This window comes from Bubalus kerabau, chromosome X, assembly GCF_029407905.1.
Source record: "Bubalus kerabau isolate K-KA32 ecotype Philippines breed swamp buffalo chromosome X, PCC_UOA_SB_1v2, whole genome shotgun sequence".
In the NCBI taxonomy this organism is placed as follows: Eukaryota; Metazoa; Chordata; class Mammalia; order Artiodactyla; family Bovidae; genus Bubalus; species Bubalus kerabau.
The window spans coordinates 21,239,430-21,265,277 of record NC_073647.1 but is presented as its reverse complement, the minus strand read 5'-3'; the positions used below and the strand labels follow the sequence as shown (position 1 = coordinate 21,265,277).

The window sequence follows — 25,848 nt, the reverse complement described above, 5'->3', positions numbered from 1 at the left end:
AGACTGACTGTTTATCAAGGTGATGGGCCATTTTCACTGACTATTTCTAGTATTTATTTTTTAGTTAGCCAAAGTGCTAATTTGCTTACCATTTCTTGGCATCAATTGTCCTGAGAGGTCTTTGAATCTTCAGAGGGTCCCTTTTGTCCTTCATTTCCAAGTCATGCTGGCTCCTTGGGCATTTTGCAGAAATGGATTAACTTGGTCCAATCCTGAAATTAGTGCAAAAACACTCTGACTTCTGGAGTGTCTCAAAAAGAAGACAATGTTAACAATAGTAGACTCTTCTCAAACCACCTTGCATTGAAAAAGCACGACATGTTTCACAAATGTTAACTACTTAAATCACCCAACACACCTGCATCCTGAATAAGAGCCATCCAGATAGCTCTCCCTGGATGAAATGTAGTCCCATCTAGAGTAAAAATTCCCATGTGGAAGCTATAATTGCTGGAGTTGCAAGTTGATGGACAGTTTTTGGTTAACATCCAACATTTTGCTAACACTGTAATGGGATCTTCATTGGAGGTCCCATTGGATCAAGAGCTCCACCCCTCATCTAACTGGAAAGATGATGCCTCTAGGCCTGTGTTTCTCAAGTGTAACCTATGGTCTGTAAGTTGCCTTCACTTTTGCACTAGCTGGTTTAAAATCTAAGAACAGGATGTGCTGATGGCTGGGTGAGAATTCCAGGCAGCACAAAAAGCAAAGACAAGGTGGAGGCAAAGGCTGACTGAATTCATTCTGGCTTGATGGCCCCAAATTCCCCAGGTGTCAACTAAGAAAATTGGGAGTGCTACTATCGGGTTGGCCAAAAAGTTTGCTTGGGAAAACCCTGCACGAATTTTTGGCCAACCGAGTACCTCACTGCTGGCTGCCACCAGGGATGGGCACAAAGGTACGCAGCTGGATCTCAAGACTTAAAGCAAGGTAAGGGAATCCAGCCACAGGCAGGAGAGAGAAGTGACCAGAGCAGAGACAGATGAGAAACCTAGCAGAAAGATATCACACCAGACAGGGCCTCATTTCCTCTTCCCATCACTCAATGACATGTTGAGAATTTCCCCCAGTCCACCTTAATCTCCACTAAAAGCCACTTCTCCTGATACCCCTTCAGCAAAATGGAAGAGTCCTGAAGCTCAGCAGAAAGTGGATTCCTAGGGTGTTGGCCCCAGGAGGGTTATTTGCTTGTTTTTAACCAAGACTCTCCCTGAGTTGGGGAACCTTGACTTACATGGTAGCTGACCTTGTAAAGACTTCAAGGCTACTCTGCAATCTTATTGTTGATAGGAGTCCTCTGTACCTCCCATTCACCACAATGACTAATCCAAACTTTCAGTTCAGTCGCTCAGTCGTGTCCAACTCTTTGTGACCCCATGAACGACAGCACAGTCCATCACCGACTGCCGGAGTCTACACAAATCCATGTCCATTGAGCCGGTGATGCCATCCAACCATCTCATCCTCTGTCACCCCCTTCTTCTCCTGCCCTCAATCTTTCCCAGCATCAGGGTCTTTTCAAATGAGTCAGCTCTTCGCATCAGGTGGCCAAAGTATTGGAGTTTCAGCTTCAACATCAGTCCTTCCAATATAACACCCAGGACTGATCTCCTTTAGGATGGACTGGTTGGATCTCCTTGCAGTCCAAGGGACTCTCAAGAATCTTCTCCAACACCACAGTTCAAAAGCATCAATTCCTCAGTGCTCAGCTTTCTTTATAGTCCAACTCTCACATCCATACATGACTACTGGAAAAACCATAGCCTTGACTAGACGGACCTTTGTTGACAAAATAATGTCTCTGCTTTTTAATATGCTGTCTAGGTTGGTCATAACTTTCCTTCCAAGGAGTAAGCGTCTTTTAATTTCATGGCTGCAATCACCATCTGCAGTGATTTTGGAGCCCTCAAAAATAGTCAGCCACTGTTTCCACTGTTTCCCCATCTATTTGCCATGAAGTGATGGGACCGGATGCCATGATCTTAGTTTTCTGAATGTTGAGTTTTAAGCCAACTTTTTCACTCTCCTCTTTCACTTTCATCAAGAGACTCTTTAGTTTTTCTTCACTTTCTGCCATAATGGTGGTGTCATCTGCATATCTGAGGTTATTGATATTTCTCCTGGCAATCTTGATTCCAGCTTGTGCTTCCTCCAGCCCAGCGTTTCTCATGATGTACTCTGCATATAAGTTAAATAAGCAGGGTGACAATATATAGCCTTGACATACTCCTTTTCCTATTTGGAATCAGTCTGTTGTTCCATGTCCAGTTCTAACTGTTGCTTCCTGACCTGCATACAGGTTTCTCAAGAGGCAGGTCTTAGCACTCCTCAAATCCCAGGCCCCAGCTCTGCCGCCTTCACTCTTAGCAGGACACTGGGCAGATGTCCTCACCAAGATACACGCCATAATGTATGAACTTTTTATTCCTTCCCTTGTCTTCAAACTTATTTATAGGTACATGTTTCCAAACCTACCCTTTCTTCATTTCTTCCCCAGGGTCAGCAACAGGTGTCCCTCCCCACTTCTGAGTCATTGCTCATCATGTCTCCTTCCTGTGTCTTCAGCCTTTCCCTCTGTGCTTGCTTCCTGTCCCCAACCTAGAAGTATGCAGAAGCCTCAATTTGGAGAAGGTCATCTTCTACCATTTGCCTTTTAAAGGTGAGATTCCACAGGGTTCTGTCCTAAGCTTGCTCACAATCTCCCTGTTGATCTCATGCATTCCCATGGTTCAGATACTCCAAAACACCAAATATCCCTCAAATAATATCCACAGCACAGGACTTCCCTGGTGGCCCAGTGGCTAAGACTCTGTCCTCCCAATGCAGGGGGCCCAGATTTGATCCTTGGTCAGGGTGTTCTTGCCTGGAGAATCCCAGGGACGGGGGATCCTGGTGGGCTGCCGTCTATGGGGGTCACACAGAGTCGGACATGACTAAAGTGACTTAGCAGCAGTAGCAGGGACCTAGATCCCACATGCAGCAACTAAAAGTCTCCACATGGGCAATTAAAAAGAAAAAAAAAAAAGATTCCACATGCCACAACTAAGACCCAGTGCAGCCAAGTAAATAATGTTCAAAAATATCCACAGTTCTCTCCCATCACTTTCTTATGAGCTCCAAGCCCCTATGTCCAAATGCCTACTGATGATAGCTCCACCTAGACAGCCCACAGGCCTTTCAAACTCGGCATGTCCAAACTGAAGATATCTTTCCCACCTCCCACTCTCAAGCTCTTTCTTTACCTATAACAATAGCATCCACTCAGACACCTGGATCCAAAACCTGGAGTCGCCATTGATAAGTTTCTGATTTTCCACATTGCACGGGATGTCTCCCTGTCCATTCTGCTTCCTTAATATCACTGTCTGTTAATTCCATCCCCTATTCATTTTTTGAAAGTTGCTCAGTCGTATCTAACTCTTTGCGACCCCATGGACTGTAGCCTACCAGGCTCCTCTGTCTGTGGGATTCTCCAGGCAAGAATGAAGTGAAGTGAAGTGAAAGTCACTCAGTCGTGTCTGATCTTTTGCGACCCCATGGACTATACAGTCCATGGAATTCTCCAGGCCAGAATATTGGAGTGGGTAGCCTTTCCCTTCTCCAGGGGATCTTCCCAACCCAGGGATGGAACCCAGGTCTTCCGCATTGCAGGCCGATTCTTTACCAGCTGAGCCACCAGGAAAGCCCAAGAATACTGGAGTGGGTAGCCTATCCCTTCTCCAGCGGATCTTCCCAACCCAGGAATCAAACTGGGGTCTCCTGCATTGTGGGTGGATTCTTTACCAACTGAGCTATCAGGGAAGCCCCTCCAGGCAAGAATCCTGGAGTGGGTTACCATTTCCTTATCCAGGGGATCTTCCTGACCCAGGGATTGAACCCGGGTCACCTGTGTTACAGGTAGATTCTTTACCTTCTGAGCCACCAGGCAAGCCCATGTCTTAGTAGTCATTTATTTAGTCATGTCATGTCAATTCTAACTACTTGACAGTTCCAGTGGCTTTGTTTTTTTATTCACCTCCCAGTTGTTCTATTTTAATAGTCAACTAACTTGTATCCTTCTTTCTTCTAGGCCCCTCCAGTCTGGGCCTCCAACTGTGAACACAGCCAACTACTTCCTCTATACTAACAAAACACATTATCTTGCCTCCACCCTGGTACTTACAATAGCACATATTTTATGTTGCAATTATTTGTTTACATGTCAGGGAGTCTCCCACTGGATTGAGAGCTGCTTGAGGACAGGCTCTCACTTTAATTTGACTCACTTTTAATTCAGAGCAAATGAATACATTTGATGCTGCTTGGTTGTCTCTAGTAAAAGGGCAGCAAAAGACACTATCAGAATAGCTAAAATTTTAAAAGGCAGATAAGACAAACACCAAGGACCTACTGCACAGCACAGGGAACTGCACTCAATATTTTGTGATAATCTATAAGGGAAAAGAATCTGAAAAAAAGAATATATATTTTTATATAACTGAATCACTGCGCTATACATCTGAAAGTAACACAATATTGTAAATCAACTATAGGTCAATAAAAAATAAAATATTTTAAAAATAAAGATAATTAGATAATATTGGTTTCAATTTTTAAAATTTATTTTTAATTGCAGGATTCTTGCTTTACAATGTTGTGTCAGCTTCTGCCATACTCAGCTGTTTAAATTGGTGGTCCAATGGTTAGGACTTGGCATTTCCACTGCAGAGGCACAAGTTTGATCCCTGGTTGAGGATCTAAGATCCACATGCCACACTGTGTGGCTAAAATAAAATAAAAGGTAGATAATACCAAGTGTTGGAACTGGAATTCTCTTACATTGCTAGGCAGAGTATAAATTGGTACAAATACATTGGATAAGTATATGGCAGTATCATAAATATAGATATATATTGTCCTATGAAACAAGCAAAATTCACTCCTAAATATATTCCTAACATAAATGTATAGACACATGTACCAAAAAGACATATACAAGCATGTTCATATAGCACTATTCATAATAGTTTCCAGTTGGAAACATAAATAATTATAAGCAATAGATTAAATTCTATGTAGCACTGAGAACGGAGAAGGCAATGGCACCCCACTCCAGTACTCTTGCCTGGAAAATCCCATGGACGGAGGAGCCTGATAGGCTGCAGTCTATGAGGTTGCTAAGAGTTGGACACGACTGGGCAACTTCACTTTCACTTTTCACTTTCATGCATTGGAGAAGGAAATGACAACCCACTCCAGTGTTCTTGCCTGGAGAATCCCAGGGACCGGGGAGCCTGGTGGGCTGCCGTCTATGGGGTCGCACAGAATTGGACACGACTGAAGCGACTTAGCAGCAGCACTGAGAAGCAAAGAACTATTTCTATTAAAACAACAACAGCAACACATGTATAAATCTCACCAAAAAAATACTGTTGCATGCAAGAAGCCAGACAAAATAATCTACCCTATAGAATTTCATTTATATGAAGTTAAAAGACAGACAAAATTATTCTATGGCATTAGTTAATGCCAAGGTTAATGACTAACCTTGGAGGGGGACTAAATTACTGGAAGGGGACATTAAGGGGGCTTCTATGGTGCTGGTTATGCGCCGTTTCTTGATCTGGGTAATAGTTACAGAGGTGTGTTCAGATTGTGATAGTTCATCAAGATGACACTTCACTTTTCATGTGTATACTATACTTTCTTTAAAAATGTACTTTAAATAAGTATATCTTGAACTACATTAACCATCTTTTCAACTTTTAAGAGTTCTTCTGGTTTTGAAAATGTTTACATATTTCATTTATGAGTTGCCTCTTGAAATCCTCTCCTCCATGTCACAGTTTCTATTCTCATCTCTTTTGTAGTCTTTTGCTGTTTTCTAAACTGGACTCTCTGCCTTACATCTGTCTCTCCTCCCACCACACATACACGGAGTTCTTTTACATACTATTAATAAAGCCCACAGCTCATCACATCCTACCCTCTACTGAAAAGACTTTAGTGGCTCCACTTCAAGAAATCAAAGTCATTGAGATGCAGCAACTGATTGGAAGATGGAAGCCTGGGAGAGAGGGAAGAGTTAGCAAAGATTCTTGGCAACTGGGTGACCTATGGGTAGTGTCCTAAACAAAAATAGGAAACCCAATAAGCTGAAGGGAAATGATGAGCTCAGATTAGAATACAGTGAGTTTGAAGTCAGTGGCTAACAAAATTGAGTGGAGCTCTGACAATCTAATGAAAAATGGATAAGCAGTGAAGAGTAGTGAGTATCTCAGGTCAAATCGATACAAAGGGAGACTGATTCTAAAGAACAAGGAGTAGATTCTCATCGGATAATTTGAATCTGAAGGAAGTCCACCTCAGCTATAGTTGATAACACCTGAAAATTCTAATCAATGCAGCAAATGTTAGCTCAGCTCCACTAACTCAGAGCCCCACTCCTCATCTCCTCCATGTGCAGTTAGTACTGCATGGTCAGGACCTGCAGCTGGACAGGCCACCCAGGAACTGCGGTGGCTCCCAGTGTCCTACAGATCTGCCTGTGTGGCCTGCCTAATCCACCACAAACTCTAGGGCTGGGACTTCCTCCCATCAGTCTCTAACAGCCAGGAGTCAGCAGAAGAAACCACAGCCCTATCCCAAATCCTCAGCCCCTCCCCAGGTACTTAGGGTTGAGAAAAGACACTGTTCCCTCTATACTATTATGCCTGCAAGGACAGGGTCTTGAGACCCTTCTGTGGACCTCATCCTCAAAAGGTACCACCTCTCAGCACCATGCCCTTTTAGATCAAAGTTCTCATTTTTCAATCTGTCTTCAGTAAGCTCACCAACTCTTTATTCTTAAACCCTAAACAGCTCTTTTTCAGTGTTTATTATATATTGCTATATTGGTTTGGGAGGAGAAGCAGGTTATAATATATCTATAGTATGTTCCTGTTTTAGTTATAAGAAATATACATATTTCTATGCTTAAATAAGCACATTGGATATATATACACATTAAAAAAAACTGGAAGGAAATATACCAAAATGTTAACAGTAGGTTTACTTTCTTCTTTGTGTTTTTCTATGTCATGTCATTTTTAAATGCATGTATATTAATTTTTTAACTAGAGGTAAATTTTCCAATGTCCTTTTTTATTCAAAAATTGAAAAGTTTCCACTTCCAGTATGGTAGAATAAGTCATTAACAGAACCACCTCCCTGAAGATATCAACTATAAACTCTGAGGAAAATGACCAAGAAAAAGAAAAAAAAGAAATCTAGAGATTCTAGAGAGAGAAAAAAGGGGCATATTCTGGATGGAAGCTGAAAAGGAAAGCCTGGGATATGGGGTGAGTTTCCATCTTTACAGCTTGACCTTGAGCACAGACTTCATCAGAAACTCTGCCATCTTTCTGCCCTGAAAAACCAGATGATGTCAGAACCCAGGGTAACTATAGCCATCTGAAAATGCCATGGGAACCCTACAAATTAGAGAAGCAGAATAGGAAGTCCCCATATTCCATGCATAAACTCAGCCAAGGTTTCTGGCTGAACCCTGGGCCTTTGAACCATGCATTCCTGGGGGTAGACTCAAGTCTTTTCACAGTTAAGGCTAAAAGATTTGAACTGCTAATTGAGCTGATAACCTCCATAGGTGAGGCAGAGTTTGCAGTCTGAGGCTAACTAAGTTAATTGCTTACTAAAACAAAAAAGTGTCAACCCTTTTTGGAGGAATATAGTATAATCCAGAGTATCCACAAGCTAACAATTACAATGCGTGGTATACAATATGAAATTACACAACATACAAAAAAAAAAAAAAAAAAAAAAAACCAGGAAAATGTGACCCATTGATTCTCAAGAGAAAAGATAACCCATTGAGTTCAACACAGAGATGACCTAGATGCTGAAATTATCAGACAAGAACTTTAAAAGAGCTATTTTAACTACAGTCAATGGGGTAAAGGAAAATATGTTCATGAGTGAGGAAAAGAAGGAAATCAAGAAAGAAAATAGAAACTATGTTTTTTAATCTAAGAAATTCTAAAACTGAAACTAGAAAGAAACCTCAATGCACTCAAAAGCAGAATGGAAAGACAGAGAAAGAGTCAGTGAATGGGAAGATTAGGAGAAATTCTCCAATCCAAAGGAGAATAAAGGTCAGAAAATAAAATGAGCAAAGCCTCAGGGATCTGTGGGACATTATCAAAAGATCTAATATACAGGTAATTAGCCCAGGAGAGAAGAAAAAAATTTAGTAATGACCAGAAACTTCCAATTTGGTGAATCTCAAACAGAATAAATATGAAGAAACTTATGTCTAATCCAGCATAATCAAGTGGATGAAAGCCAAGGATAAAAAGTAAATCTTATGTGTAGCCAGAGAGAAACAAAATATTATATATGGGGGAATAATTATTCAAACGACCATGGTCTTATCAGAAATCATGAAGGCCAGAAGGCAGTGGCACAACATCTTTAAAGTGCTAAAGACAAAATATTGTCAACCCAGAATTCTGTAACCAGTGAAAGGATCCTTCAAGAGTGAAGATGAGGGACTTCCCTGGTGGTCCAGTGACTTGAGACTCCATGCTCCCAGTGCAAGGGGCCCAGATTCGATCCCATATGCTGCAACTAAGACCCAGAGCAGCCAAATGAAAAAATAAATATTAAAAAAAAGTGAAGAGTGTGAATTACATGAAAGTAGTAAAGTAGTATAGTCACTCAGTCATGTCTGACCCTCTGCGACCCCATGGACTATAGCCAGCCAGGCTCCTCTGTCCATAGAATTCTCCAGGCAAGAATACTGGACTGGATTGCCACTCCCTTCTCCAGGGATCGAACCCAGGTCTCCTGCACTGCAGGCAGATTCCTTACCATCAGAGCTACCAGGGAAGCTCTGAATTACATATAGAACTCAAATTAAATGTACACATTAAATTTTATTGAAATGGGATGGACAAAATGAAAAATGAGATAATATTTGAAAACAATTACAAACATAATTTTAAAACAATACTAAAATAAAAAACCACAATGCTGACAAAATTGTGGTTAAAATTGTCACCTCCATACAAAGTGAATGCAAATTGGTTTAACCTCCTTGAGAAGCAACATGTTACCAAGAACTAAAAAGAAATGTTGATCTCAGTCTTGGAAATTTCATTCACTGCAAAAACTAACAGGTGTATAAAGGTATTCGATTCAGTGTAATTATGAACAGTGTGAGGCTGAAAGCAACCATTGCCATTAACAGGGCAATGATTAGCAAATGACTGTCCATTAATGGAATAGAAAGGACTATTAGGAAACTATTAAAGTATATTATGTGAAAAATAAACAATGTACAAATGTGTACTGTGATGTTAAGAAAAGCAAATTATAAAATTACATGTTTATCATGAGTATGCACATACATGTATTAATTGCTTTGAGAACACTTATTGAACACTTAATATGTCCCAGGTATAGTGCTTTTCACAAAGGGGAAAAGACATGATCCCCTACTTTCAAGGAGATTCAGTCTAAGTGGAAATTTTACAAACAAACTGAAAGGTGTTGTAATTCGTAAAATGCTTTTGTGAGGGGAAAGGAATGTGAAAGCCTGATGAAGAAATAAGGAAATACTTCACAAAGTGGCTAAGACGTTTATAGACCATGACAAAAGAGAACATGAAGAAAAGAAACCACTTGTATTAGGGCAGAGAAATTGGGAGGCATTTATCTCTGTACTTCAAATTTTCTTATGTTAAATGTTTCAATATTTATAGAATTGAAAAAAATTGAAGATATAAAAAGTGAAGCCTTCTATATTTGGCTACTGTGGGAAAGGTTTATGTGAAATAAACCACAAATACATTGTAAAAATAAAGAAAGTAAATTTTTAAAGAAAATAAAAAGACTCTCTGGTCATTTTCCCCCATTCTCACTTTCCTTAGGGACAGGCCACGCAAATCCCCTGAGTGGGCAGCAGCATCTCCTGGCCCCCACCCAAGTTGACACCATACTTAAAATATCCACCCCAGATGGTCATCAACTTACCTCCTTGCACTGGGTTGATTATTAATAGTCTGGAGTCTTTGTGAGGCAGTTTTGTTTGGTTTGTTTTTCTTTTAACCTGAAGTTAGGAAGTGGCCATGCCAGAACTTCTCAGATTCCCATGGCAGAATTCCACAGTAGTGGGTTGAACGGTTCCCCCCGCCTCCAAATATACATCCATGTCCTAACATCCAGAAATTGTGATTGTGACCTTATTTGGAAAAAGGGTCTTTGCAGATGTAATTAGGCTAAGGATCTTGAGATGAATGCATCCCGTATCTAGGAGGAGCCCTCAGTTCAGTGACAGGTGGCCTTATGACAGAGGGAGATTTGGGACACATAGGGGAGAAAGCCATGTGAAGATAGAGGCAGAGATTGGAGCCATGCAGACAAAAGACAATGAATGCTTGAAGCCACCAGAAGCTAGAAGAGGCCAGGAAGGTGTGACAGTTAATTTCATGTGTCAGCTTGGCTGGGCCATGTGATACTCAGATATTTAGCCAAACATTATTCTGGGTATTTTTGTAAGGGTGTTTTGGGTGAGATTAATATGTAAATTGGTGGAATTAGAATAAAACAAGTTGCCTTCCATACTCTAGATGGGCTTCATTTAATCAGCTGAAGGTCTGAATACAGAACAAAAAGACTAGACTCCCTTAACCAAAAGACAGTTCTCTAGGAGATGGCCTTCTGATTTGATCCGAGACCCTGGATCTTCCTGGTTCTAGAGAAGACTGTCTTCAGACTCAAAACTGGGACATTAGCTCTCCTGGGTCTTCAGCTTGCTAGCCCACTTAGCAGACTTTGGACTTGCCAGCCTCCATATTCCTTATAATTAATTGATTGATACAGCAATGGATCAACAGGTCCTATTGGTTCTGTTTCTCTGGAGAACCCCAACACAGGATCTTCCCCAAGAAGCTTCAGAAGGAACATGGCCTTGCTGACACCATGATTTCAGACCCTTGGCCTCCAGAACTGTGAGAAAATACATTTCCATAAAAAAAATGTTGTTTTAAGATATCCAGTTTATAGGAATTTTTTTTATCACAGCCGTAAGACTTCAAGACAGTTACTGTGGCCTCTGACTTTTTAAGGACCTGGGTCAGGGGAACTTTGGAACATTTGCAGAAACATAGACTTCCCTTTTGATATTTTTAAGCCCAACACATGAGTCAGGGGCATGTGAAGAAGTAAGAAAAGCATAGTGTCACAGAATCACACAGACTAGAATTCAAATTCTGGTTCTAGCACTTAATACCTGAATGGATTCAAGAACCTCACGTATTTTACATATAATAGTGTGTGTATGTTAATTCCAAGCTCCTAATTTATCCCTCCCCCCCACCACATTTCCACTTTGGTAATCATAAGTTTGGTTTTCAATATCTGTGAGTCTTTCTGTTTTGTAAATAAGTTCATTTATTATCATTTTTAAAAAATTGAATCCACATATGAGTGATATCCTATGATATTTGTCTTTCTGACTTAGCTTAGTATGATTATCTCTAGTTGCATCCATATTGATGCAAATGGTATTATTTCGTTCTTTATGACTGAGTAGTATTCCATTGTGGGGCTTCCCAGCCAGGGAAACTGACGCTAGTGGTAAAGAACCTCCCAGCCAATGCAAGAGATGTAAGAGACACTGGTTCAATCCCTGGGTCAGGAAGATCCCCTGGAGGAGGAAATGGCAACCCACTCCAGTATTCTTGCCTACAGAATCCCATGGACAGAGGAGCCTGGTGGGCTACAGTCTATAGGGTCACAAAGAGTCAGACACGACTGAAAAAACAGCACAGCAGTATTCCATTGTATATATGTACCACAGGAAAAGAATCAATATATGTATAACTGAGTCACTATGTTGTACACTTGAAACTAACACAACATTGTAAATCAATTACACTCCAATGAAATTTAAAAGAAAAGAAAGTACCTCACTAACCTCTATGAAGCTATTTCCTCATCAAAGCAATACCTCCTATCTTTCTGGGGTCCTATGAGGAATAGAGAAACCCTTGGTAAAGCACCTGGCCCAGAGTACTAATTATAAATTGTTTTTCTTCTCCTATCCACCTCCTTCCTTCCTTCTCTAATTTGAAAGCTCTGCAGACAACGCTTCTTCCAATCCCACCTGGCCTGACATCCCATGACTACAAGGAAAATGCCTTGATCCGATTTTCCCAGCATTCCCCATGAGCCCCCCTCCCCATTCCTGTCTCAGTGCTTTGCGTGCCTTTGCCCCACTTACCAAAATCCTCTTCCTCCTGAAAGGCACAGCTCAAGCTCTCCTACTCTAGGAAGTTTTCTGTCAACACCCAGCCCATGGTCCTCCCTCCCTCCTCCGAACTCCTCTGACTCTCAGTGAGGAATCACTTCACACACTGAGCTTCCTCCCTGTGTAGCCAGTTCCCACATGCCATCAGGCACTGCGGGAATTGAAAAGCATTTCCCATGGAAACGACATTACAGATAGTAGCCAGACTAGCAAAGGCGTGCACAGTACCCTACTGGGCTTTGCGCTTCTGGAAAGCAGGCCCCACATACATTCCAAGTATTATAATTATGATCCATTAGGCATAAAGAGATGTAGTATAGACGGTGCCCCTCTGTTCTGACTGCACCAATCCTCCAGCACCGCCTCCTGGGCTTGTATCCATCCATTCCATCCCAGGAAGGCTGCCTGTCCACCAGGGCCTGCTGCCAGGCCTGCTGTCTGGGACCGGACCACCCTGACAGGTGACGACAGGTGTCCAGAGAGAGGCCACCAGCACAGCTGGGCACCTGGCACAGAGGTGAACTGGCCCGACAGGAAGGAAGTGCTTCCTAGACCCAACAGGGAAGAGGGCGTCCCCGTGCCCTGGTCTGTGGCTAGTGGCAGGGGCTGCAGGGGGCAGAGGCCTGGAGGAAGGGCGGGCCTGGCCCACACAGAGGCCACAGGGAGCCTGGTGGCTTTCCTGGGACACGGCTGCCTTTTTAGCCCCAATCAAAGCCAGACCTAAGTCAACTGCTTGCTTTTCAGTGGGGTGAGGCTCAGAGATGGGCCGTCCCTCCCTCTGGCTGCAGTTCAGCTCTAAGGGGTGCTTCCTTGGGCCCACAGGGAAGTCGAGAGATGCTCACCACTTTGCCTGGGGCTGGAAGGACAAAACTGAGGGCTAGGCAAGCTCATTTAACTCCTTCGTGTCTTCTACCCAATCTGAAACTAACTAGATCAGCATCACCTGGGAACTTATTAGAAATGCAGACTGTCAGCTCCCACCCCTCCACCTACGCATTCAAAATCTGCATTTTAATAAGATCCCCAGGTGATTCCTCCCCACGTCAAAGCTTGAGAAGTACTGCCTTAATTGTTCAAGGCAGAAGGGCAGGAAACCTAGATTTGCAATTTGATGACTGAGGACAGCAATGGTGGATTTCAGCCTTGACCCAAGCAGAAAAACTTGAGTAGTAAGGCTGGTGTGGATAAAAGCCAAATTGCCTACAGCCCAGCCCAGCCTTCCAAAACTCCAGACATGGAGATTCCAGCTGAGATACAGAAGGGACTTGTGATTGTGATGAGTGTCCATAAACCAGTGACTGCCAGTATTTGTATTTGTTTTTTATTTGCATTTCTCATCGTCTCAACTAGACTACAAGGGCTAAAAGGTCAGGAATCACATTGTATGAGTGTGTACATCAGGAGAAAAGTGATATATCATTAATGAGCACAAACTCTAAATTAGGCAGACCTGCCTTGTGGGCTCAGAATTTCCAGTAATTTACAATGTGGTCTTAGCCATAACAAGCCCTTTCAGAGACCTTCAGTGACTTGGTTTCCTCATCTGTAGTACTGAAGTGAAAGTCACTCAGTCCTGTCCAACTCTTTGCTACCCCATGGACTATATAGTCCATGGAATTCTCCAGGCCAGAATACCGGAGTGGGTAACCTTTCCATTCTCTAGGGGATCTTCCCAACCCAGGGATGGAACCCAGGTCTTCCAGTACTAGTGAAAACCTACCTCCCAGGATTCTTGGAGGATGAAAAATTGTACCCAGTAAATAACTGGTCCTCCAGGAAACAGTCACGCCTTCCCCTTTGAATCTCCCTACCCCCAGTGCCTAGCTCCAAGCCATCACATTTTAAATGCTAAATTAAAAAAATGTTAGGTGATTGATCACCCCAATGTTCCTGAATAAAATGCATTTTCAATAAATAACTCTTGCTGTTTTCTTACTGTTTTGCCAAATTTCAAAGCAAATTATCCTTGTTTTGGAAATTTGGGCAAAACACAGGAAGGTCTTAATGAGAAGTCTAGCTCTTTTCCCTACCACCCTCAGTCACCCGAAGGCTCCAGTGAGTTCAAGATTTGGCTCCCCTAGAAACCCAGAGCCATGGCTTTACAAGGGGTGCTGAAGACTGTCCCGTTGGGGATGGCCTAGCAAATGGAATTCAAGAAACTGCTAAAGCCTCCTTTTGTGAGCTTGCATCCAACTGGGATGAGCCTGTGTCTGTCAGCTGATGGAGGCCCTTTGTGCTGAACACCAAAGCAGCCTAATTAAGGCTGCTGAGGACAAGTAACTAGGGGATTGGGTAGACCTGTGTAAAACTGACAAGAGGCAAACCCACCTGGAGTAGCTGGTTGCCGTCGTGTGGTAGTTAAGGACTTGAGCAGAGTTTCAGGCCAAGGATGACGTCAAGGGGGAGAACTTCAAATGCAAGAAATGAACAAATAACAAACTTGGCTTTTGTTCCTTAAAAAAAAAAAAAAAAAAAAAGGAAGAATTTTGCTGTAATACCACCACCCAGCAACGTAACATGTTGATGCTAACATTTTGGAGTATTTCCTTTCAGATACAGAATGAATATGAAGGTCATAATAATTATCTGTTATTTCTGTTGTCTTACACAAAAGTTTGTTGTCTCTGAAGACAATGGGCAAGCTGGATTTCCTTCCTTGCTGAGATGTGGGGGTTCTCGAAACACAGACCTTGAAAGCAGCCCAACTAAGACATTTCCCTGGTCCCATGGCTCGCCTCTGTCACTCAGATCACCAAGTGATATGTGTTGCACAATCATACTTTCAAAGACTCTGTGCACAATAGAAAGTCATGAAATAAAGCTGGGCAGTTTCCACTTTAATTCAGAGAGAGAGGAGGTACTTGAAATTGAGCAGTAGACATTCTCTCACTGATCTAGTGGAGTGGAGAGCCTATTAGGCAAACAAGAATCCTTGCAATCTCACTGGTCCAAAGAGTAGCTGGCATCCCAAATGAGGCAGTGACAAAGCTCTAAGGCACCTGGCCTTCAAATAACTGAGGATTTGGAAATCAGAAGTCTTGTTCAGCCTTGCTCAGTGGCCACCAGGGCCAACGTACTCAGATGCAGCCTGGGATTCTGACAGCTCTGAGCCCCTACTCCTCAAAGAATTTGGAGATGTGAGCCTGACCCCCAGGCTTTCATGATCTGGATAAATGCTGTTTCTCTTCCCTCCTTTGTCCAAATCTTATTCATGATCCTGAAGGAATTAGGTTTGATGTGGAAAGGCATGCTTTCAAACCCTGATTTTGGTCACTCGTAAAATATATGAGGCCTTGGCTGCTGCACTGAACCCCTCAGATCCTCAGTTTCCATATCTGTAAAATGAAGCTAGTGATATGACTTCTCTCCTTGGTTTAGTGTGAGGAGTCATTGAGACAGCTTCTAGAAAGTTCCCTGGGCTCAGGGAATGCGTTCAATCAATGAGAGAGTGGGGGATTCCCTCCTCTCTGTACCTGAGAGACTCCATTATTTCTTCAACTAGTCCAAAATATACTTCTCTTTCATTTCTTCGCCAAATCCTTGATGCTGATTTCATGTCTGGAGTCCAGCCTCTTTTGCTTTCCATTGGTCCAAACCACTGCTACTAACGGAGAAGGCAATGGCACCCCACTCCAGTATTCTTGCCTGGAAAATCCCATGGACAGAGGAGCCTCGTAGGCTGCAGTCCATGAGGTCGCGAAGAGTCAGACACGACTGAGCGACTTCACTTTCACTTTTCACTTTCATGCATTGGAGAAGGAAATGGCAACCCACTCCAGTGTTCTTGCCTGGAGAATCCCAGGGACCGGGGAGCCTGGTGGGCTGCTGTCTATGGGGTCGCACAGAGTCGGACATGACTGAAGCGACTTAGCAGCAGCAGCAGCAGCTGCTACTAAACCGGGTACATCTTTCTCCCACCTGCGGCTAGGACCTGGCTCCACTGTACAGCCCCTCCCAAACTCATGCCTGACTTCCCTGTCCTTTCCTTTCCATGGAGAACTTTCATTCACTTCGCCATTTCTCCTTTAACATCATTACTGGGACAACCTCCCAGTTTCTATTCACTAAGCCATCTTTCTTCATTTAAATCCCACTCACTTCAGAAGGCTTGCTTGAAAAATAAAACCAGAAAAAAACCTAGTAATCAAACTCAAGCGGATTCTTTACCGGCTGAGCCAGGAGGGAAGTCCAGTCAAACTCAAGGGGTAAGGAAGAAAGTGTTTTTTCCTCTCACTGTCAATCAGAGCATAGTTACCCTGAAAAAAAAAAAATCAACATTTTTTTTTAAAAGCTGATAGCCTGTGCTGGGAAGGGTGTGATGAAAAAACTATCACGTGCTGTAGGTCAGAGTATATTATCAGCTCAACCCTTTGGAAAGCAACTGCGCAAGATTTATGGAACCATAAACATGTTCCTGCTCGTTAACCCCGTATTTCAATTTCTAGGAGATGACTTTAAGGAAATAGTAAGAAATTTGAGTGAAAAGGTGCTACACTAATATATATTCATTTCAGTGTTAGTTAAGATAGAGTAACGTTGGAAACCACCTAAGGGGCCAACAAGAAAAGTGTAAAGGAAGTGACAGGGAATCCCCCAGGTGTATTCCACAGGTATTAAAATAATAATTATGAAGTATCTACCTAGAAAAGTGTATAGTATGAAAAGCAAAGTACAACAAAGTGTGTGTGTGTGTGTGTGTAGAAATAAATAGGGAAATATTTAAAATTTAAAAAACAAAACAGGAAAGTACTACCAGTGTCTGCGTTGAAGAGTTATTAATACTGAATAGGGAGGGATTTTCTTTTTCTCTGCTTTTCAAAGGTTCTGTCATGTGGTTATATTACTATTATAAATAAATAAAAATTACATTATGTTACTTTATATGTTACATTATATTTATAATATATAGCTGAAGCTTCCCTGGAATTAAGGTGTTCAGAACCAGAAGTTCCCAAAAAAGGACCACCACAAACAAACCCAAGCCAGGTTGGTCAAACCACCAAGAAACCAGCCCCCCAAGGGACCCTATTTTGGGCTCCACTAAATCGCAAAGCCAGAGCCTGGAAGATGAGCTAGGTCTGTGCTTTCCTCAACGGGAAACACTTGCTACATCTTGGGCTTTGCAAACAGACACCTGGAGGATGGGGAATAGGAGGCCGAGAGGAGCTCAGCCCCGGGGCTGTCCCTTCCCCGCCCCCTTCTCAACGCCTGGGGGCAGGGAATTCCTAGTGGAGTCAGAGAAGAAAAAGCGGTGACTCTACACTCTTAAGAGATGGTGAATTGGGGCAAATACTTCCCAGGAAGAAAGTTTTAGTGGCCATTTGTAAAACTGAAAGAAGCAATTCAGGTGTGTGTGCTCCCGCAGTGATTGGGAATTAGGGCTTTTTCCAAGCCATGGACTGGATTTGGAAGACAAAGGAACTGGATCGGAGCCAGAGTGTTTTAGGGCTGGAAGGGACTTATGCCGGAAAGGAACAAAAGTTTCCTGAATGCTGGCTACTATGTGCCAGACACTTTGAAAACAGTATCTCTTGAATCCTCAGGATAGCTCAGTCAGGAAGGTATTATGGTCCTTGAGTTTCCAGGCAAGGGAACTGAGGCTCAGAGAATGTCCAACGTTAGGCATCGGCCAGTGGCCAAGCCAAGAGGCAGACCTGCAGCTGTCTGACTCCAGAGCTGTGCCCTTTCCTCTAGGTCTAGGCCAACCCCTTTCTTTTGAAGATGAGGAACCTGAAAGTCAGGGAGGGAAAGTGATTATACCTTGTTGGAGAGCTCATCAGAAGGAGGGCAGGACTTGAAGCCCAGTCTTGTGATCCCTAGCTGGCCGGGCGCTCTCCACTCCCCCACCCAGGGCTGCCACCCACCTCTGCCCTTAGGCTTCTGCCCAATCTGCTACTTCTATCCACTTCCCCTTTCCAGGACAATTCCTCCTTGATTGGGAAGCCCAGGTTGACACAATCTCTGGGATCTTTGCAATTTGGGACTTATTAACATTACTATTATTTTTATTTCATTTGATTGTTCACTTCTGTATTTTCTCCCAAATCAGGAGTATTTGTGGCAAAACATTATCTGAGAAGTAAAGAACATGTAACTGAATACAGAAAAGCTGTTTGCCCTGGGGCTTTATGTTTGAAACCAAAGGCAGCACGACCATTGAGTGTATTATCTGGATGATATCTAATACCACCGCTTTAGAGTGTGAGAATGAACCCTTTTCTTAACAGAAAAAAAAATCAGAAAAGAATATTGACCTTCCTAATGTTTCCCAGCACAAAGAAATCCATCTACTGTAGATTCCAAGACAGACCAGACCAATATGTCGACATGCTGGGCTCAGATTTCATTCCTGAAAATCTGGAACCTTATGCTGTATAAATAACATGATCTTTTCCTTCGTTCGAATCACGGGGGAAAACAATTGCTGGCAGATCTCAGAGTTCGCCCTCCCCTCTAACTGTCCCCACAAGTCCTAACTTGCTACCCGCAAGTCATGACTCGCATATTTTCATTTGAAGAGTTTTGAAACATTCTGGAAACCATAGGGGGAAAGAGAACCAAATCCTCCTGAGACATAGAGTAAGGGGCAAATTTTTTTAAGAAAAAAAAAAAAGAACATAAAAGGAAATGTCTTGCATATATAAGGGTATATTAAAACAGTTCATGGGACTTCATGGTACATTTTCTGGCATTGCCTGGTCAGATACAGAAGCACTGTTAGATATGTCCTCATTTTCCAGAAGAACAAACTGGTGTGAAGAGAGGGGATATGTCCAAAGAACTGGCTAACTTTGACTTCTGGTCACATTCTCAGTTCTCTGTGCTAATCAGAAGAGCTAAATACCATACTTTAGTCTTTGTAGAAGAAATTTCTGCCTAAACCAGTATCATTTCCTGGTTAAAGATTTTTATATTACCAAAGTGATTATTAGAAGTTATCATTCTAAACCTGTTTACATGTCTCAGTGTTACATTTGTTCCTGTTTGAATTACAGCCATGGGAATTCCCTGGTGGTCCAGTGCTTCCAATGCAGGTGGCACAAGTTGGATCCCTGGCTGAGGAAATAAAGTCCCACATGCCGTTGGGCATGGCCAAAAGTAAAATAAAATAATAACAAAATAAATTAAAAGTTACAGTCAAACCCTCTGACAAATTTCTAGATTATTCAAATAGCAGAAGAGTTGAGGGGCACTGGCCATGTCTTATTCTTCTCTATAGTCCCAGAGTGCTTAAATAAGGCTTAGTACTGTGCCTTGCACTTTGGGTCATTCATAAAAAATCAGTTGAATGAATGGAAATTAGCTTATTGGCCCATTCCTAGGCTGTTACCTGTGGTACATTTTCAGAGACTATGGAATATACTGTAGAGAAAGAATTTGGTTGGAAGCTGAGTGACCCTGAGTGAGCGATTCCAATAAATATCTTGGGAGTCGAAGCAAGGTCTTTGACACTCTACTGATTTATTCCATGCACACTTACTCCCCTCTAGTCCATTCTCACCAGTATGTATTCCAGTGTGTTCCCCTGGTCATCAAGTCCAAACTCCTAAGGTGCTCTGTGGCCTACCATGACAAGTCTATCACCCAGGTGATGGGTCACCCAACTCCTGCCCACCTCTGCCCCGTGCTGAAGCCACAGCTAACTGCTTTTAGTCTTTTCTCCCCTACCCCCACCATCCAAGGCCAGACTTTTCAACGCCTCAATGCTTCTCCCTTGAACACCCAACTCTCCACTGTTCTTGGCTAGTGAACTTCTACTCATCCTTTATTTCTCGTGTCATCTCCAAGAATCTCCCCTTATGTCTGCATTCAGAGTGCAGCATTCCCTTTCCTGTACTCTCATAGCACCTGCCCACTGACTTGAAATACACTGTTTAGATGTCTGTTTCCCCTGTGAAAGTATGATTTTTTGAGGGCAGGGACCAGATCTTGCTCATTTCTGAGTCCTTGGTGCCTAGCACATGAACCTGGTCAGAGTAGCTTGGACCATTTAATGATGTCTAAACTTGCCTGAGGAGTTTTAGTGGGTGAGACCTCAGCAAGAGTGCAGTAAGGGTGTTCTCTCTTGGTGTAGGAGGGAAAAGAGTAGCATTTCTGGGGCCTCCCCATCTCCTTATAAGGACGATATTTTTATTTTCTTGAAGTGTTAAGATAATAGTCAAATGTCACTGTGCCATTTGGCCCATGGGAACTGAGTTCTCAGACCAAGGATTGAACCTGGGCCATAGCAATGAAAGCCTGGAATCCTAACCATTAGGCCACCGGGGAACTCCCTAAGGCCTAGTTTTCTGTGAGGCGTGAGGGTAATAACTAGCTTTTAAAATCTTAGACATTTCAAGATCTAGGATGGGAGACCTCATCTGTCCTGCAAAACCTCTCAGATGGACCAGTTGTCTTATTGAATGATGGGGAAAGCTGGATCTTTCCATGAGTCATAGTCAGTTACTACCTTAAAAGTGGTAAGAGCATGCTTTCAGGAAATAAAACCTATTACTTTTGACCAAATAGTAACAGTAAGAAAGTGTTCCCCAAAGAGGTTAGGGTCCCCGTTTTAAATGAAAAGAAGGAAGTAAAGTGAAACAATCAGGTTACCATAAGCAAAGGATTCCAAGTAGGTGCTTTTAAGACATTTGGTCTCTTTAGTAGGGCTGGGTACCATTAGCACACATTGGATATGACTTTGACTTTCAACCGTATTTTCATAGATGTTCCAAAGCAGCACTATCCAGTAGAACTTTCAGAAATGATGGAAATATTCTATATTTGTCCAAAATGGCAGTCACTAGCACAAGTGGCTGCTAGGCACTTGAAACGTGGCTGGTGCAACTAAACTGAATTTTAAATTGTTCTTAATTCCAATTAATTTTATTTCTAAATAACTATGCTTAACTAGTGGGTAGCATATTGGACAGTACAATTCCAAAGTAAATCTCAGCCCAATGAAGGCCCCAATCACCTTGCCACCTGCAGATCAATATCAGTTTGCTTCTGGCAAACTTACTTTTAACAAAGCAATTTTTATTTATTTTTATTTTTTTGGCTGTGCCACACAGCTTGTGGGATCTTAGTTCCCACAAGGAGTTTAACCCGGGCCCAGGCAGTGAAAGCACTGAGTCCTAACCACTGGACACCAGGGAATTTCTGTAACAAAGCAATTTTTAGAACCATTAATATAAACGCTTTCCTGAAAATTTGGAAAATAAGGAAAAGGGGAAAACTTCTTATCCCGAATCTCAGCATTTTGGTACATATTTTTCCCACTTTGCCCAGCTTGCTCATTAGCACCTTGAGCCTTTTGGCAGTCAGAAGGTGTGCTCTTCAGTGGAACCTAGGGACCTTTGGGGGCAGCCATGACTGGTAGCCTCACACAAGTACTTCCGGAGGGATAAGCAGAGGGGCCACGGCTGTTGCTTGTGGCAGCAGCAACCATCATGGTGTCCTAGTTTTGACTCTCCAGGTAGAAAGGTCTTCTGTGTGTTCCAGACTCATGTTCTGTCCTATCCAGGTAAACACTGGAATATTGGAGCTTCAAAGCAATGGCAAGGCACTCCAGTACTCTTGCCTAGAAAATTCCATGGATGGAGGAGCCTGGTGGGCTGCATTCCATGGGGTCGCTACCAGTTGGTCGTGACTGAGCGACTTCACTTTCACTTTTCACTTTCACACAATGGAGAAGGAAATGGCAACCCACTCCAGTGTTCTTGCCTGGAGAATCCCAGGGACGGGGGAGCCTGGTGGGCTGCTGTCTATGGGGTCGCACAGAGTCAGACATGACTGAAGCGACTTAGCAGCAGCAAGGTCCCTAGCAATTAGCTAGTCCAACCTAGAGTGTAGATAAAATAGACACAGGACAGAGACTGAAAGAGATTGGACCCCTGACTCTTGATTCCAGTCCAGTGTTCCTTCCTCTCAATCGCCAGTCTTTACAGCAGCTTCCCAAGTCCAGTGACCAGGGCCTCCTCCTCCTGGTAAGCTGCCTTACCACAGCTGCTGAGGAGAAGCAGGAGAAAAACTGAATGTGAGGCACTTGTCTTCTCCCAGATCTCCTCTGTTTTCATTTGCTCGGCAAAGTAGGAGGAAGTGCCCGTAACTACACCTGGCCTCTGTCCTTTGGGTAGCCCCAATCAGATAGCAAGGCCACTGTCACATCTCCTCCAGGCCTGCCATCATTGCCATCATGAAATAAAGCCTTGGTCACCTGTTCCCACCATCCCCTTCTCTCCGGGCCTTCTCAGAATGGCCTGCTTGAAACCTGAGCCCAGTTCTTTCCCACACAGGAAAGAAAGGTTCCCACGATGGAGGCCATATTTTCCAAGACTTCCCTGGCACACCAGAGGGAGGGCCACATTTCTCCAGAAGGCCAGTCCTGGCCTCGGGGAGGGTGATTTGCCCACACAACTCCTGCCTCTTAGGGGGAGTCCCTGAAGCTACGGCACACATTCACCACTCTCTCTATGCCCTCAGAGTTTCTCCACAAGCCCTGGCCATCATGCGGCCTCTAGTAGCTTGGAAGTTGGGACCCCATTGCTACCTTCCAAATCCCCTAGCCCCATTTGCTCCCAGTAAATTTAAACAACTGCATGAGTGGGTCTAAACTCCCCTTTGTGCTATAATTAGGCTGGAACAAGGCTCACCCCAGGACAGAAATACTGTATAGGGCAGGTTATAGACTGCTGCTGGTCCCCACAGTAGGGAAGGAGCGACCTTCTGAATAGGAGGATTAACACATTAGCACATAGATTCCTGCTTCCGGGGAGGGTTGAATTCTAGGATAAGAGCTCCAGTTTGTAGAGAGGGGGAGGGGAAGGGGAAGACAGCGCACTACAGACTGTGTGTTTCCTTCTCGGGGTGCCTGGAGAGTCGGCTCAGGAATAGGCCGACAGGCACCAGTCAGAGGAGCATAGCCTCCCCTGGTCCTCCCCAGTTCGGGGGTGTGCCTGGAAAATGCAGAAATCCAGGAGAGAAAAGTCTCTCCTGCCAGTGCCCCTTTCTCCTTCCCTGTCAGGTAGTGCTGGGGCAGCTGGAAGGCTGCAGAGAAGCTCAGAAAACAGGCACGCTGAAGCTAGCCACACAGGAGTACCCGGAGGAGCAGCTGTGTGGTCTCGGGCAGGTGCGGCACCCATCTGGGCATCGTTTCTTCATCCACACAAAAGGGGATATTAACATTCATCTCACAAGGTTGTTAGGAAGATTACATGAGATAACATAAGAAAGCACCTAGAAATGAATAAGTAACACCTAGCAGGCCCTCAACAAATGATAAGGGCTCCCTCTCCAACATCCTCTCTGCCACCCACGTGGGCAAGAATTTCCTCAGCAGATTTCCCATTGAGTCTTCTGTTTGACTCAGTTTTCAGCTATGCCCCAAGACAGTCGTCCCATGCCTGTCCCCTCTCCTTGCCCATGAGTGCACAGGGCAGAGTAGAGGTGGTCGTGTCCACCCTCCTAGCTCTCCTTCAAAGGGCTCAGCCCTGGAACACGGTCAGCCCAAGTTGGTGATAAGCTCTGCCTTGCTTCTCTTCACAAGAACTCATAGAAAGGAAGCTCTTGATGTCTTCAAGGGCCATAAGGGAGGTGATGGTAGCGGGGAGGGCCCACAGAGTGTCTACAGCCACTTATGACAATGCATTAAAGTGGGCTCCAAGCCAGCAACAGACAAAACCAACAATCAAGGAGCCTTAAAAAAAGTAAAATAATTGTTTTTAATTAAAAATATTTAAAAAAACACAAATAATCAAGGGGCCTAGGTAACAGGTTCATTTAAATGAGAGAGAAGTTGAGGCATTACCAGCTTTCCACTTGTCCCTCTTAAGAAATATGGGGGAAAAAAAGAGAAAAAAACTTAAAAAAAAAAAAAAAGCCCTGGAAAACTTTTGAAAACCAGAGAGCCTGATAATGAAGTTTTTCTCAAATCTAACAAAAACAGCAAAGAAACTCGGCAAAGAAATGCCTGGGTTGTTGAGTTACTAAAATAATGAAAAGCTTTTCCTTTACCTCTAGTGTAAGATTTGAAGGGAGCAAAAGATGTTTCTGTCCCCAGACCTGCTGGATTGCCACGACTCTGCAGCTTAGATGTGAAGGAGGGTGCAGAACAGCACAAAGGTTGGTAACAAAGCACCACTTGCCTGCAGAAGATTTGCCTTCCCCAGAACAGCACGGGGTCAGTACATTTTCATGGCTTCTGCTTGCCCTGTTTAGCTCAAGACTGAGATGGTTGGATGGCACCACTGACTTGATGGACATGAGTTTGAGCAAGCTCTGGGAGTTGGCGATGGACTGGGAAGCCTGGCGTGCTGCAGTCCGTGGGGTTGCAAAGTGTCGCAAAGAGTCAGACATGACCGAAAGGAACTGACTGGCAGATGAGGCCAGAGAATAACCCACTGAATGTCTGTAAGTCTCAGTTTCCTCATCTGTAACTGAGAGTGGGTGACCCTAATCTACCTTCACCCCAGTGGAGCTCTGACATCCAAGTTTTCATCTGAGATCTTAACATTCAGGGAGTGCATATGTTCCTGTGGTAGGCTGAGGCTTTGAAGTCCAGGAAATGAAATGTTTTGTAAACTATAAATTAATACCCACACCCCCCCTTCCCCCATAAAGTATCATGATTGAAAGTAGTACTCAAGAGTCTTGAATGCTTTCTTTAAATTGAATATTCATGTAAGGGCTGAATACACTTAAAACTTAGATGGAACTCAACATACAGGCTCTAAATCTGCCTCTCCAAGTGCACATCTCCAGGTTGAGTCTATCAGGCCTGAATGGCTGAATTCTGCCTATGAAAAACCACTCTTTCAGAGAATGATGATTTGTGTAGGATCAAAGGTCAAGAATGCTAATTTCTCGTCTTTTACTCTTAGAGTACCTTTAAGGCATTGGCAAACTGGTGGAAAATGGTTTGGAGTTTGTAAACATCTTGTATTTACTTGCCAAGCTTGCTTGGTGGTAGCTCTTCATTGGGACAGAAGAATGGACTTGGCTTGGAGAGCGACTGAACAGGTGGGATGCTAGAGCCAGAGGGCCTGCCTGGTGCCCAGAAAGCCCAATAACAGAAGGAAGGTCCAACACCTGGAGGGCCCAGCTCCCTCAGGGTCAAAGCAGGAGCATCTCAACTCACTCCAGGAAGTATTAATACTTGGTCTGGAGCCATGCCCCCTACAGGAGGCAGACTTGGGGGACCCTATTTACATTTCTAAGGGAAGAAATCCTCATTTTACCAGCTGGCACTGGCATTGGCCCTGGACTCAACAGCCACCAAAGTCAGCATGCCAGGATCTCATCTTTAGTCACTTTGAATCATGGGCAGTTAGGGCTTTGGTTTTGCAAATTTGGGCAGAGAAGCAGGATATGTGGTTAGGAGGACTAAATCAGAAACTTAAACACTTACCCACATGGAGAACTCATTACCTTAGCAGGCAACCCATTTAGATTTTAACAGCTCTAGCGGGTTAGAAATCTCTTCCTTATATAGCATTGAAATCTGCATCCTTGTAACTTCCACCCTTTGTTCCCAGTTTCTCATTCAGAAACCACATGGACTAAATCTGTTCTCTTCCCCC

The 25,848-nt window shown here is 43.5% G+C and overlaps 2 long non-coding RNA genes across 34 annotated transcripts in view; one reads left to right on the top strand and one right to left on the bottom strand.

Annotated features, from left to right (window-relative positions):
• Positions 1-25,848, bottom strand: part of LOC129638447 (uncharacterized) — a 37,472-nt gene that overhangs the window by 4,600 nt on the left and 7,024 nt on the right. Inside the window, exons 1-6 of one of the 33 annotated variants that reach the window (XR_008707817.1) lie at positions 17,043-17,236; positions 16,457-16,545; positions 14,618-14,742; positions 11,948-12,008; positions 10,012-10,986; positions 90-212 (exon numbers count right to left, since the gene is read on the bottom strand). This is a non-coding gene — a long non-coding RNA (uncharacterized LOC129638447). Of the gene's footprint in view, positions 1-89; positions 242-2,475; positions 2,599-10,011; positions 10,987-11,947; positions 12,009-13,131; positions 13,257-14,009; positions 14,027-14,617; positions 14,743-14,896; positions 14,912-15,762; positions 15,910-16,456; positions 16,546-17,042; positions 17,237-17,266; positions 17,283-17,423; positions 17,439-18,049; positions 18,196-25,848 lie in introns of those variants that run through there. The other 32 variants (XR_008707812.1, XR_008707809.1, XR_008707815.1 and 29 more) reach the window with 32 other exon arrangements.
• Positions 17,513-18,775, top strand: LOC129638449 (uncharacterized). The gene is made up of 2 exons (XR_008707834.1): positions 17,513-17,636; positions 18,339-18,775. It is a non-coding gene; the product is annotated as an uncharacterized LOC129638449 (long non-coding RNA).